The 21,759-nt window shown below is 43.0% G+C and overlaps 1 long non-coding RNA gene across 1 annotated transcript in view; it reads right to left on the bottom strand.

Annotated features, from left to right (window-relative positions):
- Positions 1-11,325: 11,325 nt before the first annotated feature.
- LOC143807325 (uncharacterized) overlaps positions 11,326-21,759 on the bottom strand; it is a 265,411-nt gene continuing 254,977 nt past the window's right edge. The window contains exon 5 of the long non-coding RNA XR_013221698.1: positions 11,326-12,196. This is a non-coding gene — a long non-coding RNA (uncharacterized LOC143807325). The remainder of the gene's footprint in view (positions 12,197-21,759) is intronic.

Genomic DNA, 21,759 nt, shown 5'->3' on the forward strand with positions numbered 1-21,759 from the left:
TGCCGGCCCGGGGCCCCTGACCTGCGGGGCCCGGTCGCAATGGCGACCGCTGCGACCGCGGTCGTTACGCCCCTGGCCCTTAGTATACATTAATGGCCAATTGAGTTTACATTCGCTTTCATTTTTTACAAACAGATTTTCTAATTTAAAAGTTGCATAAAAATAAAAGTAGGAAAAAATGCATTAATCTATTTTTCTGACACCAAGTTAAATAATGACTTGGGCTTTTCAGATGTTTACTCTTTGCAAATATTCAGTCAACTTTGTGATCCTTACAGAAGATTACTGTGCAGATCATCCAGGCTCTGGGATGGTTTGTGCCTTTTGATACAGCAATCAGAAAACATTTCCCCTTGTGTATATGACATGCATAAAACATAAAAAAAAGGAACAGACGAAAGACAGAAAGAAAGATACAATCTATATCTGTGTTTAAGATTTCACTTAGGAAGAAAAAAATGATTTGGTATTTTAAAATAAATAAAGAGACTTTACTTTTTGGGTTTCTGCTAAAACTTTTAAATATTTTATGAAACCTTTATAATCCAAAGTTGCTACTATCCAATTGTTATGTCCTCAGAGAATCTCCGAGAGATGAACGGTGGAATCTGTGGAGGATCGACTTTGAGTCAAATTTGCTGAAATTCGCATGTCCCCATGAATTCAAACACTCGGCAATTCGATTAATGAGGATCGCCCACCCAAAAAAGCCAAGCGGCCTTTCACCTGAAGACATCAGAGGACAGTCAAGCAGTCATTACCCATAATGCTCTGCAGCTATCATATTACATAAAAACCGAAGGAAATTAGTTGGACTATGGGCTGGTATATGTGCAAAGTGTAAGAACATGTTCCCACTGTGGCCATTTCACAGACAAAATTCAAAGGAAAAACAAATAATATGAGCATATACCCTACAGCAAGTAAATAGGTACATGGTAATAGTACATGTAAATAACGTAGTGTACTTAGTTAAAGCTATTTTGATGAAAAAAAACATGAAAAGCCATCCCACCACGATAAGGTGATAAGGTGTACCTGTCGGGGCAGTCCTAGCCTGTCTCTAGTTTTAAAACCTTACTTTGTGTCAAATGACCTCAATGTGAATAAGGGCATAGCAGAAATGTGGTTATTTCCCGAGCACGAGGTTGGAGTACCTCGAAAACGCATAGATCCACACCATGGAATAAACAAATGTTTTTATTTGATTGATTCTCCTTTATCCTTTGTGGGATAGTAACAGAAGCGCAGGAAAGCTGTCCATCTCCTCCTACTATCCTCATGTTCTATCATCCAAGGTCTGCAGCAGCTGTTCAAGTGTATTCATTGTTGCAACTGCAACAAATCAAGGTGAGCTTACACCCCCTGTTTATGCACCCTTTATATCACGGGTATCACCCGATTTGCGTTATTGCTCCCTAGTTTCTTCACAAAGTCTCAATCCAGTCACCTGACCACTGCAAGCACTGGGACATCACTGCTTCCAGTCCTGGCTGAGGCAGGCCTGCACTGGAACAAGAAGCATTAGAGGAGAGGGAGCATATCTTCTTTAAAAGGGAATCTGTCAGGTTGCCGGCACCCCCAGAACCACCATCAACTGTGTTAAACATAGCTAAATACCCTGCTTAACAATCCCTAGACTAGTCGATGGGGCATTAGTTTCCCTAAACTAGTTGGCCCACTTAGCATGTTATCACGACCCTGTGGGCGTGATAATATGACTTACAAGTGCCGGCGTCATCCCCAGTGGTATACATCCCTCGGATATGCATGCGGCTTCTTTCCCTCTCTGCATTAATCCTCTGAAGCCGCTTGTACACGTCCTGGCTTCAGAGAGGCAAACTGCACATGATTGGAAGTTTTCTTCACCTATAATCTTGTACACCCCCGATCTCTGAAGCCAGGACGTGTACATCCGGTTTCAAAGGATCAATGCAGGAAAAGAAAATGTGCGCATATGCAAGGAATGTATAGTGCTGGCTATGATGCTCTTAAGTCATGTTATCACGCCCACAGGGGTGTGATAACATGCTAAGTGGGCCGACTAATCAAGGGAAGCTAACATTCTATCGACAAGCAAAAGGCCTCATTTACATATCATAAACCGACTTTAGATATACTTTTTCTAAAGATTTGTTTATGTATTTAATGTATAAAGGGTCTGTTAGGTACGGGATTTAGCTATGTAGACACAACTGCTGGTGGTTTTGGGGGCATGGGGGACCTGACAGGTTCCCTTTAATTATTTCATAACATTCCCTGCATTTAAAAAAAATTGTAATAGCAGTTTGTATTCTGTATGTAATGCTGTCAGCAGGATCATCAGGTAATGGCCATGGGATTTAGCAGCCAGACCTGATATGATCAGATGATTGCTGGGCCAGCTTTTGTTAAAAAAGGTGTGTTTTTGTAGGGAAACTAAAAAAAAAAGTATCAGTGAACAAATTTTAAATAGATATTTGTTTAATAAAAATGACTAATAAAAGTACAACATATGTTCATATTCTTATGACATCTGTATATTAGGTCTTCTCCCCCAAAATATCCTACTTTATGTTGCAGGGAACCAGATACAGAAGTCTTGCAGATAAGTGAAGTCACCTCTGCTATCACCAGTCATATATTTCCCTCCGCTCACCCAGATCTTAGTCCTCTACTCAAACTGACATTTACATTCACGGCCACGATTCTTCCTCGTCTTGCCTTCTCCATTATCACTGTCCTCTGCTAAACATTAAAAACTAGTTGTATAATCTTCTTTTTCTTTATATCACACCAGTGCGAATGATTCATGTTTTATGCAAATGACGCTCGTATAAATTGATGATCGTGTTACATCTTTGATAAAAAAATTATAACCACTTGATTACCATGTCATATAAAATACAATGCACTGCAGAATTATGCAAACCCCCCTATCTTTTTTTCCCCCCTGAGTGTTATGCTAATCATATTGTGAAACTTCTAAGGCGGGATGGTCACGGTGCAAAAAAAAGAGAGGGATAGAAGGTTTTAGGCAAAAAACTGTCCTAAACAAAGTAATTTGACCTGAAGACGACAATTTTTTAGATTGTGTAGATAGATTGAGCTTTCTAACGTCTGAGCACTGTAATTCTGATGCAAAACTCCAAATCTCCTTGATTAATGGGTTAAATTCTGTCTGACATCAGCCACCACTAGAGGGAGCCAGACATGGGGCCAAAAACTGCTTTTGGACAGAACATTGGTCTTACAGTGAAGAGCAAGAGAGTCCAATCAGCATCACTATCGTGCTCTGTAGACAGGAATCACCCCAAATGGTGAAAGGACATCAATATTATACCAAAAATTAATAGAAAATTGATTGAAAAATATTTAGAATTGAGAGTCCTCAGTGGTTGATACCTTTTAATGGCTAACTGAAAAGATGGTAACAAATTGCAAGCTTTCGATACTACTCAGGTCTCTTCATCTGGCATAGACTAAAAGAAATTCTGAAGAATCACATTTAACACAGCACAGAAAAATGCATAGATAAGATAGGTGACGTGAAGCAGAACCACCATTATGTGAGTGATAAACAGTTATGTCCATAAATATTGGAGCAATTCATAGATAAGGAGTGTTTTATTGTCCTCTGATTGGGGTCTGGTTCTGTGTTATGATGACCCCACATGGTCTGAGTGGCAAATTCCTTGGTTGATGTAAAAAGGCATAAATCCATGCGACACATTCATTCCTGCACTGAGAGTGTCAAAGGTCATCATCAGCTTATATTTCCAGATCCTTCTGTCTCGCTGAGATTTGAAGTTACCTTTTAATACAAGTAATTTCATGTCCATAATGTTATGTTTGGGGAGACAAAAATGTATTGCCACAGGTAGATCCATTCTTTTTTCTCTTATTGTATGGCGATGAGAGTTCATTCTTGTTCTCAGTTTCTGCCCTGTCTCCCCTACATACAGACCCCCCAGTTGGACATTTAGTGCAAATAATTAAGTACACCACATTAGAAGGGACACAGCTGAAAGTACCTGGTATCTTGTAGTCCTGATGTGAATTGGGGATCTTTATCTTGTCTGTGGTCATTATAAATGGACACGATAAAGATTGAAAGAGGACAGCGCCACATCAGGAAGTGATAGACAGCAATACACTTTATTCTGCCTCCTGTGGCAACGTTTCGGTCCGAAGACCTTTTTCAAGCACAGTACAAGCATGTTTCAACCACCATTATATATCAATAGGACCACCCCCATGGTTAACAAACAGCCAATGAGGGTGTCACAATCAGATAGAAAAAAATAGCGATATTCTAAACACCATAAAAATACATAAAAACAGTACAAAATATCCAACAGACAATACTCAACCCCCTTATATATAGGAAAACACCTCTTGATCGATCCCTTTAACATATCCCACCTCATAAATCCAGTGTACATGTTCCCGGTGTCCCTCATGTAAACATACACCATCATCCTATTGGGGCAATGCATCAGTGGTTACCATGGTTCCGTGGGTGTGTACAGAATGGGCGCGGTCCAATCAGGCCACAGCGCTGGTCCCATGTGACCGCACTGTGTTCGATATACAGCGCCCACCACCCCACAGAGAACACCACCACTGCGCATGCCCCAGCAGAGGATCCGCCCACTGGAGTCCCAACACAGGGCTTCTATTTACCAAGCTGTAGAGAATCTCACACGGCCGATACTATACAGCGCAAGTTAAGAGGACCCCACCACTGCGCATGCCCCAGCAGAAGATCCGCCCACTGGAGTCCCAACACAGGGCTTTTTGCATTATAAATGGACAGGCTTTACATTTTTTCTGGTTGCAAGGAAAGGTTCCTGCAGTTGTTGGAGAAGACAGTGAGCTTCTGACAATAATACTTCTTAGATTTGGGGGCTGCCTAAAATACAGTAGTGGTGGGTCTGGAAAAAAGGATTGTAAGCGGGCATCTTTTTGTAGTAAAGGTTGTAATTTCCATGCAGCTCCCCTTAGCACCTCCAGATTTGGATTGTAGGTGACCACTAGAGGCACCCGGTTGTTTTCTTCTTTAGCTTTGTAATGTAGCAGGTAATTACTTGATATTCTGGTGGCTCTTGTGATCTGGTTCTTGAATGGTAGCACTGATTCAAAAAGGTCTTTCTGAGGCGACCAAGGTGTTCATCTCTATCCATGGGATTGGAACATATACGATTGTATCTGATGGCTTGGCTGTAGACAGTAGAGTTTTTTATGTGTTTTGGATGGAAACTGTCCCATTTAAGGTATGTTGGACAGTCGATTGGCTTCTGATATAGGGATGTTTCTATTTCATAGTTCTGCAGCTTAATGATGGTGTCCAAAAAGTTAATTTCAGTGCAGGAGTAGTTGAGTGTTAAGTTGATAGTAGGATGAAATTGATTAAACTGTTCATGGAACATCTTTAGCTGTGGCTCAGACTCCGTCCAGATGATTAAAATATCATCAATGTAGCGGTAGTAGGCCATGATGGGACATGAGGACAAAAAGTCACTTTTCAAGCTTGGCCATGAAAAGATTTGCATACTGTGGGGCCATTTTACTTCCCATTGCTGTGCCAGTCTTCCGTAGATACATCTTGTTGTCAAATTCAAAGTAATTGCGGGTGAGGATGAATTTGATAAGTTTCAGCACAGAATCAGCATCAGTCCCTGTGTTTTCCAGGAAGAATTTGCAGGCATTTAATCCATCCTGGTGTGGGATATTGGAGTACAAAGATTCCACATCCATGGTGGCCAGGATGGTTCCTTCTGGTAGAGGGCAGAAACTGATAACAAGGATGAACTCTCATCACTATACAATAAGAGATAAAAGAATGGATCTACCTGTGGCAATACATTTGGGTCTCCCCAATCATAACATTATGGACATGAAATTACTTGTATTAAAAGGTAATTTCAAATCTCAGAGAGACAGAAGGATCTGGGAATATAAGCTGATGATGACCTTTGACACGTGTCGCATGGATATATGTCTTTTTATATCAACTAAGGAATTTGCCACTCAGACCATGTGGGGTCATCATAATAGAACCAGACCCCAATCAGAGGACAATAAAACACTCCTTATCTATGAATTGTTCCAATATTTATGGACATAACTGTTTATCACTCACCTAATGGTAAAGGTACCTTCACACGAAGCGACGCTGCAGCGATAGCGACAACGATGTCGATCGCTGCAGCGTCGCTGTTTGGTCGCTGGAGAGCTGTCACACAGACCGCTCTCCAGCGATCAACTATGCCGAGGTCCCCTGGTAACCAGGGTAAACATCGGGTAACTAAGCGCAGGGCCGCGCTTAGTAACCCGATGTTTACCCTGGTTACCAGCGTAAAATCTAAAAAAAACAAACAGCACATACTTACATTCACGTCCCCCTGCGTCCACTTCCTGACTGACTGAGCGCCGTACAGTGAGAGCAGAGCGGTGACGTCACCGCTGTGCTGCTTTCACTTTCACTTTGCGGCGCTGAGTCAGAGGAGGAAGCAGACTGCAGGGGACGCAATGTGAGTATGTGCTGTTTGTTTTTTTTACATTTTACGCTAGTAACCAGGGTAAACATCGGGTAACTAAGCGCGGCCCTGCGCTTAGTAACCCGATGTTTACCCTGGTTACCAGTGTAAAATATCGCTGGTATCGTTGCTTTTGCTTTCAAACACAACGATACACAGCGATCGGACGACCAAATAAAGTTCTGGACTTTATTCAGCGACCAGCGACATCACAGCAGGATCCTGATCGCTGCTGCGTGTCAAACGAAACGATATCGCTAGCGAGGACGCTGCAACGTCACGGATTGCTAGCGATATCGTTATAATGTCGTTTCGTGTGAAGGTACCTTAATTCTGCTTCATGTCACCTGTCTTATCTATGGCGTTTTTCTGTGATGTGTTGTGCATAAATATGTGATTCTTGAGAATTTGTTTTAGTCTATGCTTGATGAAGAGACCTGAGTAGTCTCGAAAGCTTGCAATTTGTTACCATCTTTTCAGTTAGCCATTAAAAGGTATCAACCACTGAGGACTCTCAATTCTAAATATTTTTCTATCCACTGGCTAACACGGTATCAATATATAAATCTTTCCTGTAGAAAATTGATTGCAATTAATATCCTTTCATTTGCATTTTAATATGTGATTTAATATGCATGTTCAGTACTTATTTTGTTTATGCCTGTAGGTGTTCAAAGTAAAGAGGCATCCATCTAGTGATCATTTTTTAGCCAACAGTATAAATCTAGGATTGCTCATTTTTCTTTTATGCAATTGGCTAAACAGTGTCACATTTGTCAAAAGGCCACATACTCAAAAGGCTACCTTGGAAAGACTTGGCACAAGCCACTCCATCTTGTAGATGCCAGAGAAACCACGACCTTCACCTTTAACCCTAGTACACGGATCTGGTCTTACAACGGAGCCCAGTGGATTATTTAAACGGAATGGCTGCTGTCCGGAGGAGTAAATCAGAGACAGAAAGGATTGCCAAGCAGGGTCAAAGCCAAGAGGTTAAACCAGGAACAGTATCGCAAAACAAGAGGATGGTCAAAATTTACATTGAAGTCAGAAAACAGGAGGAATCAGGAAAACACCATAAGAAAGGACAGGAGGACAAGTCAGGTAGCAAAACTAATTGACTGGCAGTGGAAGTCAGAGACTCAGGTGTTTAAATAGCAGGTAGGTCACCTAGGGCTTTCAGAGAGGAGCAATGAAGACCAGACCATGAACCTCAAGTTATAGGAATAAAACAAAATTAATGCTGTCAAGCATTACCTGCAACAAAGATGCGGTGCAACCTAGCAGCTGAAGTGGACACTGGCACAGATGTTACAAACAGCTGCACTTCACAAGATTGTCTGAGCGGTCATGTGCTTTCAACGGGCATAAGTGAAAAATCTGCCGTCAGATGCCTTAAGAATTGGGTGATTTAATATCCCACACATTAGATGGTCGGCCAGTCACCAGGATTCATAAAACTTTAGTCTAATGTGTATGAGTGGTTGGGGTGGTTGGCGGGGATGGGGCAGACGAGATAAAATACAGCCCCATCTCAGGCTTAAAAAGAAAAAAAAGATATGTTCTGTTTAATATTGGACTTGGAACTAAAAACAAAAGAGCAGTAATCTAACAAATGAAGCATGCAAGGAAGCTAAGAAATGGAAATATAAATTAATAGGGTATGCTCACATGTGTGGGTTTTGTATATTACCAATCTGTCATGTAACTACTACAAGATCTAAGACAGGAATTCTTCAAATTTGCAGTCTGGAGTGTAACGGATCTGCATAAAAATCATCTTCATGCCACATGCGGCTAATCTGCGTTCATATTAATCAGCAGCAAGTTATTCAATCTTGCCACAAAAAGCGGGGTCCTATGGTTACTGCAATAACTTTTTTGGGCAATGGAAAAGCCGTTACCTAGAAGTTTCTACTTTTTGAAACCGTGGAAAAACCACCATCACTATTCTGCTTTCAGTCCTGGCACTGTCTCAGTTCGGTTGTTTTTGTGCATTCAGTCAAGATCAGACTTTTATCCATGCTACATTACATAATTTCTTTCAAAATTTAAATTTAAAATTTCCTCAAAGTGCATATCTGAAAACAAAATGAGATGAAATGAATTAATTGGCGACTTAAATCCTGAACACATCACTATTGTTCAACGCACGTGTTTTCAAAATCCCGGCATACACAAGACTTATGAAACAAATAACTCACAACCTTAATGTAATTACTCTCAGCAGAGGATACTTCTTGCTCTTAAAGTGATGGAATGACAGGGAAAAAAAAAAAAAACTGACCTCACGTATCATAAATTTCCGTAACGTTTTATGACTAATAGCATGCACAGGACAATACTGTGTTGTGTTTTTTTTTCTTATAACACATCCTATATTTATTGTAAAATTAAATTAGATCAGCGAGAGGACGATATTTATGGAACTGCAAAGGTGAATCATCGACTCTGCTCTTCACTACAATATTGGAAGAAAACGGCATTTCCTTCGAAGACACTTTTATTTAGCCCATGATAACTATTTGCACCATGACGGTAAATCACAGTCACCGGAAGTATAAACTATAGAACGTCGAGACTGGTCACATGTAACTGCACCAGACAAGTAACTTAAAGCTTCCGAGCCCCATTGTGAAATCTGTAACAGCACCCCCCATCTACCATGTGTCATTTATAATACTGGCATTCTTATTTGGAAGAGAGGTTTTTTGTTCTCCTGCCTGGATGCCACCACTACTTTTCCACCCCCGAGCAGCAAAAGCGAAGCTGAACTGTAAATATTCTGATTCCCCCCCCTACTATGATATCCACATGTCCTATAAGACATTATTCACAGGAGTCAATTTTTAGGAAACAACCCTTTAAAGGGAATCTTTCAGTAGGATTTCACCTCCAAACTATTTACACGTATAGGTAGCTCTTTCAAAGACGAATCCAGCGATACTTTTACATGGCCAATCTGTTCCTCCGTTACTGAGAAATCAGCATTTAAATTTATATACAAATGAGGCTGAAGATCGGAAGCCTCCGTCACTCCAGCTCTATTCCCCACCCAGCACTGCCTCCTCCTACTTGATTGACGGCTCCTTTGCCTGAAGTCATATATTACATATTCTGCTAATTGATTAGCAGCCACATAGACCTGAGGTTAATAAACTGTTAAAAAGGAACTAGTTACTCAATTTATGCTGCCCAAAACACAGGCACCATGAATCAGAGACTAGCTGCAAGATTGGTGTAAAAAGCTACGGCAGCTGGCATGGGTCAACAGAGAGAGACAAGACTAATCCGGCATTGTTACCACCTTGTTTCCTCCTGCACCATTCTGGTTGATCGAGAGGTTTATCCCCATGTTTATGCATAAGGGAACGACCTGTCAATCATGTGGAGCAAGGATGGGTGAAGCCGGACTCGTCTAGTCTCTCGCTATGGTTCCCAGACAGCTCTTCAAACAATGGAGAAAAACATACCTTGCTGCAATCTCGTAGCCAGGTTCTAAAGGGAATTTAAGTGTAAGGCTGGGATCACACATGTATTTCATGGTATGAGTTGGATGGAGTGGCCAAGGGTCTACTCAGAAAGCATATATGAGACTGTCAACCCATGCATCACGGTCCATTTTTATTTTCCTTCAGGCATTGCAAAGATAATAATATTATTGCCTTATTTTGCATCATTCCCTTCCAGACACCATTATGCAGGGTTTTTTTCACATGGTCAGGGCACGCTCCTTTAGAAGCAGCTTTCAATTGCCACTTAATGCCCCTGTTCTCTACGAGCATGGTACTAGATAGTACATACTATATAGAGTCAGAAGGCCCAGGAAGAAGTCTGCAAAGCAAACTGCTGAGACCTTCTGCAGTCAGATGCAGAGCAAGGGTCTGCAGCCTCTGACACACCCGTGACAGGTGAGCCATGACATCTCCTTTTGTGAATGGTGGATCTTGTTTTGTCCACTGTATTTAGATGTTTTACCTTTCGTTATATTTTTGCACGTAATGAGACTGCTGAAAGGTTATCTGATGTGAACATGAAGTATGATTATAGCATTAAGCTTAGCTGTCAGCGTGATTATTTCAAGATTGCTTATTTTTCTTATATATTATATGGAAAAATTGTGATTACTAAAAAACAAAAAAAAATACATTTAACATGAAAACCTAATTTAACAATAGGTAATTTTCCGATTACACATTCCCTGAAAAAAAGGAAAGGTAGCCGTAGATGGAGAGTTCTAGCATAGATCTTACTACACTTATACCTAAATCACATAGCATAGGATGTAAAACAGAGAACAGTATAGATATATATAATCATTAAAACATACATATATAAAATATAGCCAGTGGACAGTGCAGATGCTGTAATGTAAGGGTACAATCAAGGGTTAAGCTGCATCTCTCCCTTCCTCTTCCATAGTACCTGTGCCAGCTGCATGGGGACTGACGTGATTGAACGATGCAGTAATACAGAAAACTGCAAATTCTAACATTTGGATAATTGGCTAAATCCAAACAGAGGAAGTAACAATACAATTGTTTTTTTTTTCAGTTAGGTAATTCTAGCTTAATAGACTTTCTCAGAGGTTATAATCATATATATATATATATATATGACTGAATTTAGCTTGTGTATTAGACGGAAACACAAACACTAGTAAATTTGGTGCTACCTACAAGCTACAGAACAAGACTGCCCTTACCTTAACATTCCTTCCCTGTTCCCCCGACACCCGGAAAGAAAAACACACAAAATTGATTCATAACCTTTATTTGGAGAGTAACCATAAAAACATCTCTCATCTTAAATCTTCAACAACCCAGTTTTGTTGGAGGAGTAAGGCGGCAGCTCTCCCTGTTGACCATCGGAATTTGTGGGGATATGCCACCGGACTCCCAGCACATGTTACCCAACTAACTCTTTCGCCAAGGAGTAGCTATGACCACTCAGAGCTACGACCCCCCACCCAGAGCAAACAATGCCTCCTCAATCCCATCCTGTAGCCTGGACAAAAATATGTCTAAGCCTATGTCTGTCAAATGAACTCCATCCGGACGCAACATCCTGGCGTTGTTCCCTTCAAGTTGTTTGTGTCTTACCACTATACCACCCTTGAAATGTACAAACCTAGAAATACGTTGGTTTACTACCCTTCGTGCTCTCTCAACACCCGCCCATTCACGTGCTCCTCGCCAAACCACCCTGGGTATGATCTCCGACCAAACAAAGACTAATTCCGAGAAAAAACCCTGAAAATTTATCAATGTCCGCCCGCATTAGTGTAAGGAGCTCTGTCAATTGTATCACACCTAGATCGTTTCCTCCTGCATGCAGCACCAAAATAACTCTGTTCGTTGATCTTCTTGAAATTTGAACCACCTCTACCAACACCTGAGACCATGTCAGCCCACGAATGCCTCTCCAATTTACATCCACGCTGTGGAACCCAAGCGATCTTCCTCCTGGACGACACTCAGCTTTTTGCTCAGCCCAAAATACGTAGGAATGGCCCAGGATCCAAACATTTGGCCTAGTATATCCATATGCATCCCATGTTGAATTAGCCACTGATGACCGAATCAGAGGCATTAGGAGGTTCCCGGTACCTCCCATAGGTATTCTAGGCACAGAGTTCCCCGTTGACTGGCCTCTGGAGCGAGATCCCGGAACTTCTGAAAATTAAATCGTGAAAGTGAGTCAGCCATACCATTATCAATACCCCGAACATGCCTGGAACGAAACCAAATATTCAACTGTAAGCATTTTTTTTTTTTAAATTCGTTTATTGATTCCAGAATAAACAAATAATGCATACATTAGCATTTATCATCATTAATTATACCACCGAATATAATAAATACAGAATATCATCATATCCAGAACTTACAGGGGTAATAAACTGTGCATGCTAAATCATTAGCATCTATAAAGTATCTACTATACAACTTTAACCGTAAACAGTAAGTCGCCAAAAGGAAAAACAGATTTGAATCCTACTCCACAAGCGATGTCCCAAAACCACAAGCCCATTCTCCCATGCAAGTATCTAATCAGCGCAGACTACAGAGTATGATGAGAGGAGTTCCACCTACCCCAGATTTTTTCGAATTTACCTGGGCACCCCCTATTTTGGTATAATGTTCTCTCATATGGGATGACCGAGTTTACCAAGTCAATCCAAACTCTGAGAGACGGGGAGGAACCACCCATCCACCTTAACGCCAGCACCTTCCATGCCAAGAAGAGCGTCTCTCGAAGAAAGATCCCAGTATAGTGATTCCAGGCTTCTGCATCCCATACTCCGAACAAGCAGGTCAATGGCTCAAGTGGCACAGGGACTGACAATAAAGATGTTAATAATGTTGTGACCTCTTTCCAATAATGAGAAATTACCGGGCACCTCCAAATCATATGGATAAAATCTGCATCTTGTGCATGGCATCGCAAGCAATCTGACGAATGGAGGCGACCCATTTTAAAGAGTCGCGTTGGGGTCAAATAGGTCTGATATACAATATACAGCTGGGTCATCTTGTTATTAACTGAAGGAGAAACTTTAGTTGGAGACTCTAGAATATCTTCCCATTCCTCTCCCAATGTATCGGGAAGAAGTCCCTCCCACTTCTTTTTAAGGGAGTCAATAATAGACCCATCACCCACGGATAACAAATATGTATATAAAGAGGAAATGAGTCCCTGAGGACCCTGTGATTTGAGAATGCCTATCAGAGGTAGAGACGAGATCGTTCGACCCGCACCTATATTTCGCATATATGATTGAAAAGCTGATCTTAGCTGTAAGTAACGGAAAAATTGAGATCTTGGGATATTGTAGGTGTCTCGTAATTGCTCGAAGGATACAAAAACCCCTTGGTCATATACATTGCCCACCGAAAGAACACCGTATGAGATCCAGAACTCAGTAGATGGGTGATCCAGTAATTCTGGAAGATAACTATTATGCCATAGTGGCATTTCAGCTATTACATCTGCAAATTTAATAATTTTTTTGATTTGTCTCCATATCAATCTCGCCAGTCGAAGTAAAGGCAGCAAACGGGGAGCATTGACTCTGTCTGTTTCCAAAAATCCCAATGGACAATCAATCCGGGCAGAGTGGAGTAAATGACTCTCTGAATTAGGTAAAGAGTTAATAGGCATCCATTTGCTCAATGCCTTAGCCTGTCCGGCAAGATAGTACAGATAAAAGTCTGGCAAGGCCGCCCCACCCCCCCTTTTTGGTCTCTGTAGAGTAGATAGTTTAAGTTTGGGTCTGGTCTTCCCCCATATAAAGGATGTAGTCAGGGAATTTAAATTTGCGAAGAAAGACTTGGGTATTGGCATAGCACTGTGTTGGAGACAATAATTAAGTTTGGGGAGCAATATCATTTTAATTAAATTGATGCGGCCTGCAACAGAGAGGGGAAGCTTGCTCCAGGTTATAAATTTAGATTTGACCAGGTCTAATAGTGGGTGGATGTTAAGTTGTAGGTCTAGCCGACTATATTGAGACATATGAATACCCAAATATTTGAAACTGGAGACTACAGGTAGTGACGAGAGACTTTCGAGACAGGGTATCGGAACATGAGACAGAGGCATCAGGGCAGACTTGTCCCAATTTATATAGAGACCGGAGAATTTACTAAATTTGTCGATGGTCGTTATTACCTGCGGTAGGGTTTCTTCTACTTTATCCATAAATATGATCATGTCATCGGCATAAAGACCGATGGTATCTACACGATCTGCAATATTAATTCCCTTAATATCCGCAGAGGACCTTATGCGTATTGCTAAAGCTTCTATCGCGAGGGCAAAGAGAGCCGGGGATAAAGGACATCCCTGACGGGTTCCCCTGTGCAAGGTAAAAGAATCAGAGATAGAGTTATTCACAATTACCCGTGCCCTAGGATTCCTATATAGTGTATCTATCCCTCTAATAAATTTGTCCCCAAAACCATACTTCCGTAGGCATGCAGAGAGGAAAGGCCACTCAAGAGAGTCGAATGCTTTGGCTGTATCTAGTGACGCCAGTGCCCAATTATTATCCAGTTCTAAAGAGCTATATTGAATCACAGATTGGATCCGTCTAATATTGATGGAGGTACTTTTCCCAGGCATAAAGCCTGTTTGATCTGGGTGTATAAGATCTAGTATGATCGTATTTAGTCTGGTGGCCAAGATTTTAGTGAAGATTTTATAATCTACATTCACCAATGATATGGGGCGATATGACCCAGACTCCAGAGGGTCTTTTCCCTCCTTCTTAAGTACAATAATATTTGCATCGTAAAATGTTTCAGGCATAAACTCTCCCTCCCATATACCCCGGAGTACCTTTAGTAAAAGTGGTGCCAGATGACTCCGATATTTTTTATAGAACTCAGCGGGAAACCCGTCAGGTCCAGGGGCCTTCCCGGTAGCCATGTCCACTATAGCATGTTCCACCTCCTCCAGAGTAAACTCGGCCTCCATAAAAGCCTGCTGGGTTGGATTCAGTGAGGGGAACGTTATGTCCGATAAATAGTCCATACACTCAGGGACACCAAAATTACCACCAGATTCGTACAATGACTTATAATAATTACAAAAACATCGGAGAATCTCTTCAGTAGAGGATACCAACGAACCATCAAGTGCACGAATCTGTAGTACTGTATTTTAGGTATTATGCTGGCGTACTATAAAGGCTAGGAGTGTACTGGCCTGATTCCCCAATTCAAAATAGGATTGACGGGTAAAAAATAATTTGCGCTTCGATTTAGTGTCTATATGTTGGGTGTATAATCTTTGGGAGGTAAGCCATTCCACCCTGTTACCACTGGTCTGACTAGCCACGTAGGCGGCCTCCGAATCCCTCAGTCACCGTTCCATCTCATCATCCTCTCCTGCCGTCACCCTTTTTATGTAGGAAATTGTGGAGGACAAACATCCCCTTAAATATGCTTTTAGAGTATCCCAGAACAGATTAAGATTCGAGGGGTCTGGGTGGGTAGAGACAAAACAGTTCAACTGATCAACCGTTCTATCACTAGAATCAATCAATTTCAACCAGAAGGGATTCAATTTCCAAGGTATATGGTTGTTTGGCTGACCATATTTAAATTTGAGAATGACTGGACTGTGATCTGATATTCCCCTATTACCATGTTCGATACTTTCCACCCATAATGCCAGATCACTAGATCCAAATATGTAATCTATGCGAGATAGAGACTGTCTAGTTGATGAATGACAGGTATATTCTTTTGTCTCAGGGTGGCGTGTCCTCCATAGATCCAACCATCCGCTACTGCCCATAAATAGCGCCAATTGAGAGGGGGATTAAGGAGGAGGTCCCCCAGGTGTCCCTCTGTCTAGTTTCAGTCTGTCTTTAGAATTATCCATGACTAAGTTAAAATCTCCCATACAAATAACGCTAGCATTAGGATAATTTAGGGAGAAACCCAGTGCCATGCGGAGAACCGATATATTAGCCGGGGGTGGATTATAAACACATAGTATCACATATTCTCGCGTATTAATAAAGGCATGTACAAAAACAAAGCGACCTTCGGGATCACGTCGTGCTTCCCTAGCCTCCCACCTAACATTCCTATGTATTAACAGAGAGACCCCTCTGGAATAACTAGTATGGAATGCGTGAAGGGACCATTGCACCCACGGCTTTTGTGTACATTTAACTGTGTCTCTGGTCAAATGTGTCTCCACAAGTGCTACAATATGGGGATGATACCTTTTAATCTGAGAAAATACCTTGATTTTCTTACGGGGGGTCTTAATACCCCGTATATTCCACGTCATATATACAATCTCAGACCCCATATCCACACTGAAAAGAAAAGAATAACATACATCGCAACCTGGGCAGGGATCAGGAACATCACGTAGAGCATAAAATTATCATTGGCGACTAGCAAACATATCAAACAGTCAAAACTAATGTAAAAACCCAAACAAAACAAAATTTGAACAGTGGAGGAGTATAATCTTACACTCCTACAGTCAGATAGAAAAGGGGATACCCTCACTGGAACCAGCGTCCGGTATTGTTGATAAACTCAGCACCAATATGGAAGGCTCCAATTTGTGTTGCCATTGGGTGAGGAGAACAACTTAGGAGTCCGGTACATTAGACCCCCTGTATGACCGCAACCATTCGGTTGCCTCCGCTGGGTCAGTAAAGAACAAGGAGGAGCCTTCATGGACAATGCGGAGTCGAGCTGGGTAAAGCATGGAGTAGATGATGTTCTTATCCCTGAGCTGTTTTTTAACTTCCACAAATCGGACTCGTTGCTTTTGAAGTTCCATGGAAAAATCCGGGAAGATTGAAATAGTAGCGTTATTGAATTTAACAGGGCTCTTCTGCCTTGCCAAGCGGAGAATCGCATCTCTGTCTCTGCAATTGAGGAGACGCGCCAAGAAGGGCCGAGGTGGAGTTCCAGGAGGTAGAGGTCTCGTTGGGACCCGATGGGCCCTCTCCACGGAAAATGTTGAGGAGAATCCATCTCCCAGGGAGGTTTTAAGCCAATCCTCTAGAAATTGCTCAGGTCGCTGACCCTCCGAGCGTTCTGGTAGGCCAATAATTCGAATGTTATTACGGCGCAATCTATTTTCCAGGTCATCTGCCTTTTGCTTCCAGGCATTGACAGAGCCAGCGGCCTTTGAGAGCTTAGCCTCCATTGGGGTAATGGTGTCCTCTATCTGGGACACTCTTGTTTCAACCTCTGAGATACGCCCTCTCATAGCCTGCATATCATGTCGCAAGCGACCCACTTCAGTATGTACGTCTTCTATTTTCTCAGTGAGAGAGGACCTGGTGAGGGATATAGCTTGCATCAATTGCTCAGATGCTTGCTTAAGAGTTAGTTCGCCGTGTTCCCCCTCCTCATTACTGTCAGAAGGGCGACTTTTGCGCTGATTCTGCGAGGGGTTATTTCTGAGGGTACGTACATTATCAGGGGCATCTTCTCTGGCAAATTTCTTTAACTTGTCAGCAGCCCCCCCTCCTTTAGAATGTTGCATGGCGGTTAATAGAGGGTCTCCACAGAGGATCAAGCTTATGGTTATGATAGTCTATTCTCCAATATCAGAGCAGGGTCAGACACCAGGATATACCTCAGGGCGGCAGTTAGATAGGCAGGGAATTGCTAAGTACGTGTAGGAGCAGCAGCTAAGAATTTATCCAGGCACCGAGTCCCAGAGCAGCCCACAGCCCCCACAGGCAAAACAGTAGGGAGGGGGGATAATCCCTCCAGAGTTATGGCGCCAACAGGAGTATATCTGATAAGGGGGGTGCAGGGCCCAATCTTCCAGGGCACACACCGCACCACCCCTCTATGATTGCAGGCTTTTGGCTCACTTCCTGAACCGCACCGCGGCTGTACTATATAGCGCCGCTCTCCTTGCTGCTGGAGTGCGCGCTGTGATATTGGCTGCAGCCTCTCCAGGGACCGCCCGCCGCCCCAGACCCGGCACCTGTTTCCTCCTCGGTGTTCCACAGCGTCCCCGCTGTATGTAAATGTCCGCTCCGTCTCAGGAGAACGCACCCGGCTTCGGCCGCCGCCGGCGCTGTGTCCTTCCCGCCGGAGCCGCGCTCCAAGATGGCCGCCGCAGCTCAGGGACTTTGCCGCTCACTCAGGCCGCCGCTGTTACCGGCGTCCTGGGACTCCGAAGTCACCGTCCAGGGGGGTCACCGGTCTCCCAAGGTCCAGAGGCACCGTTCCAGCCGGTGCAAAGTATAAATCAGGGGGATTAATGGCAGGATTATGACCAGGATATCGGGAGCTTCCAGAAGGTGCGTCCTCTCTGCTAGCTTACATAGCCACGCCCCCCCAACTGTAAGCATTTTAACACCAGGAATCGAATAAGCTTTATGACTGGGATGCTGGAAGAAGACAAATGATTTAACGAATGAACCACACTCTCGTTGTCCGTCCAAAAGCAAATGTGAGAATTACAAAACTGATCACCCCAAATAACTGCCACTACCAACTGGAATAACTCAAGCAATGTAAGGATTTTTGTCCAATTAATATCAACCCAATTTTTTGGCCACCGCTCTGCGCACCACTGGTTTTGAAAAATGACACCAAAACCCACTGACCCTGCCGAATCGGCGAATAGATGAATATCCTGACAAGACTCTTCCTCACTCTAAAAACAAGTACAACCGTTGTATTTTTGCAAAAAACTTCTCCATACCCGCAGGTCTTCCAACAAAGGAAGACCAAGCCTGATCCTATGATGAGGAAGCCTCACCCCTCGTGTAGCCATTGCCAGACGACGTGAAAAAATTCTACCCATCGGCATAACCCGGCATGCAAATGCTAGCAAACCCAAAAGGGATTGCATTTGTACCAGGGTAACTTTTTTTATGGAAAGAAAACCATCAATTTTTTCAAGTAATTTTACTATTTTTTCCGAGGGAAAGCGAAACACCTTGTTAACTGAGTCTAACTGAGTTTTTCAATACCAAGAAAGGATAAGCAGGTAAGCGGACCCATTGTTTTTTCTTGTGATAGCGGCACACCGAAAACTTTCATTAACTCACGAAAGTTATTCAACACCATCTCGCAAAATTCCGAATTTGCTGGACCAACAAAAAGAAAATCGTCCAAATAATGTGTAATCCATTGGGATCCTGTCTCGATTTTTACTGCCCATTCAAGGAAACTACTGAATAATTCAAAATACTTACATGAGATGGAACAACCCATAGGCAGACAGGTGTCATAATAATAGTTACCATCCATATAACATACAAGAAGATGAAAACAATCCGGATGAACTGGAAGCAAGCGGAAAGCCGACACAATGTCAGATTTTGCCATAAGTGCTCCCAGGCCTGCCTGATGCAAAAGCATCAACGCTTGATCAAAAGGCGCGTAAGTCACTGATGCTTCTTCTTGACTAATTCCGTCATTCACCGAAGAACCCTTTGGGTGCAACAGGTGATGAATGAGCCTAAACTCCCCCGGATCTTTTTTCGGAACTACCCCCAACGGGGATACCCTCAAATTGTAAAAGGGGGGCGTAGAAAAAGGTCCCATCATACGACCGTGTGCCACTTCTTTTGCAATCTTACTTGATAAAACTAGCGGAAGTTCTTTTGCTGATTTTAAATTAGAAGAAAAAACTGGGTCCTTGGAATAGTTGAAAGGTATAAAGAAACCATATAGAAACCCAACTCGCAACTGAGCGGCTGCTGCTCTATTATGATATTTACTTAGCCACGGCTCCATCGCGATGATGTTCACTGGCGTCCTTACCCTCCTGTTAGGGATTAGCCTTGGACAGGGTGGGCTTTGAGGCCGGTCTGGGGCATTTCGAGACTGAGTGCGGTCCTCCGCAAACTGAGCACTCATGTTTATACTTACACAGTCCGTAATATCTGCAATGACCTTCATTGAACAACCAGCAAGTTCCCGGCCTCCGAACGGTGACTGGCCCCGAGCTTGTCTGTTGACAAGGGGCCCCAGATTGAAAGGGCTGACTGCTCCTTTGGGCCATCATAAGACGCAACCAAGAATCCATGGCCTTAACTCCCCAACCTAGCTGCGGGTTAATGGCTAGTCATCGACGAAAATCCTCGTCATACCTTCACCATGCTGTGCCCCCTTGTGTCTTATACGAATTATAAATGGTATCCATATACAGAAACAATTCCGAGCACCTCTCTGGGTGTTTCTTTCCCAAAACGCAACCAACAACAAAAAATGCTTGGAGCCAATTGTTAATTGTTTTTGCAACTTTTGGACGACGCTCATAAAACCTGTCGGAGGAACCCCTTTCCTTGTCCACAGAGCTTTGCTCAGGGGACAATAATGACCATATATCAATGTAGTCATTACCCCATATTTTTTCTAAAATCTCCTTATCCAAATGATAGCCCAGTGGCGTAACACCACAATAGAAAACGTCCTTATGAATATCTGCCTGCAAAGGTGGTGAAACATTAGCAGCGCCTTTTTCTTTGGTCAATAACTTAGGATTCAAAACTAATTTTTCTCCACTGAAAATGCTTTGCAGATTTTCCAATGTCACAAATTTTTTACCTGTACTTTCCCATGCTCCCACATAATCAAACTCACCAGACTGTGTATCAGGCACTGTTATTGCTGCCGAAACAGGAAGGGACGCCTCATGATAACTTCGCTGATCTTTGTGAGACGTCCTGGGAGATTGGCGACTCCTCCTACGACTGCGTCCGAGGGACCCCGATGAGGAAGAATGATAACGTGAGTTCTTCGAACGCCTGCTGAATCTAGAAACTGATCTCCCCTTCTATGACGGGATCGGCGACTATGACATCTGGAATAACTTCTGTCCGAATCCGAAGAAGATGAAGAAGAACTATTATGTCTTCCTCTTCTATGACCCTTCCCCCTTTTACGAGCCGAAGCCATATCAGTGGGAACTGATAAAGCATAGCCTGTTCCTGCCGATGACGCAGTCACCAATCCGTGGTGTTGTGAAATTTGCACAGATGACATTGTTGGTATAGCACCGACAACTTGACCTACATTACCATCACCTATCAGCAACGGAGGTGTTTGTATGGGGTTAGGAAGTTGGGGCAAAGCCAACATGGGCGGAGGGGGTAATGTTTGTTGCTTATAACCAGCCTGCAACAATGGAACATGTTGTGGGCTAATGAGACCCAGACTTGAAGAAGTATGGGCATTAATAGGATTAATTTGCATAGGTTGATTCCCTACCGAGGCCAAATCAACCGCCAAGTGTTCTGCAACTGGCTGAGGTAACGAACATGGTTGTTGTTCAGTTACCCTGCTGCACCCAGCCTCGACCTCAGATGATGAACTGGCACTGTGTGTACCTCCCATGGGTTGGTATTGTCCTGTCACGCTGTGAGGTAAAATTAGGTTTGCTCCCCCTGTACTTCCCGAAACTCCTTCAGTCTGTGGCTTGCTAATTGAAGAGGTCCGGGGCTGAGGTAAATTAGCACCACGCAGACTTGAACGGCTACACCTTTCTAAATTCCCGCCCTTTTTATTCCCCTATGGCGTCGCAGTAAATTCGCAGAAGTGTCTCTGCCTTCAGCGCCAGACAACGTCCCGACCGGAGACCTCAGATATCCCTGATATAAGCGGCAGAGCTGGAAGCAGATGGGGTGGGCTCAGCCTCTCCGGTGGGCGCAGCTTACGCCGCGACCGACACTTACCCCAAGACTTGTGAGGGCTCGATTTTCCAGCCCCCAAGTCCGGTATGA

This window comes from Ranitomeya variabilis, chromosome 2 (genome assembly GCF_051348905.1).
Source record: "Ranitomeya variabilis isolate aRanVar5 chromosome 2, aRanVar5.hap1, whole genome shotgun sequence".
NCBI classification, from domain to species: domain Eukaryota; kingdom Metazoa; phylum Chordata; class Amphibia; order Anura; family Dendrobatidae; genus Ranitomeya; species Ranitomeya variabilis.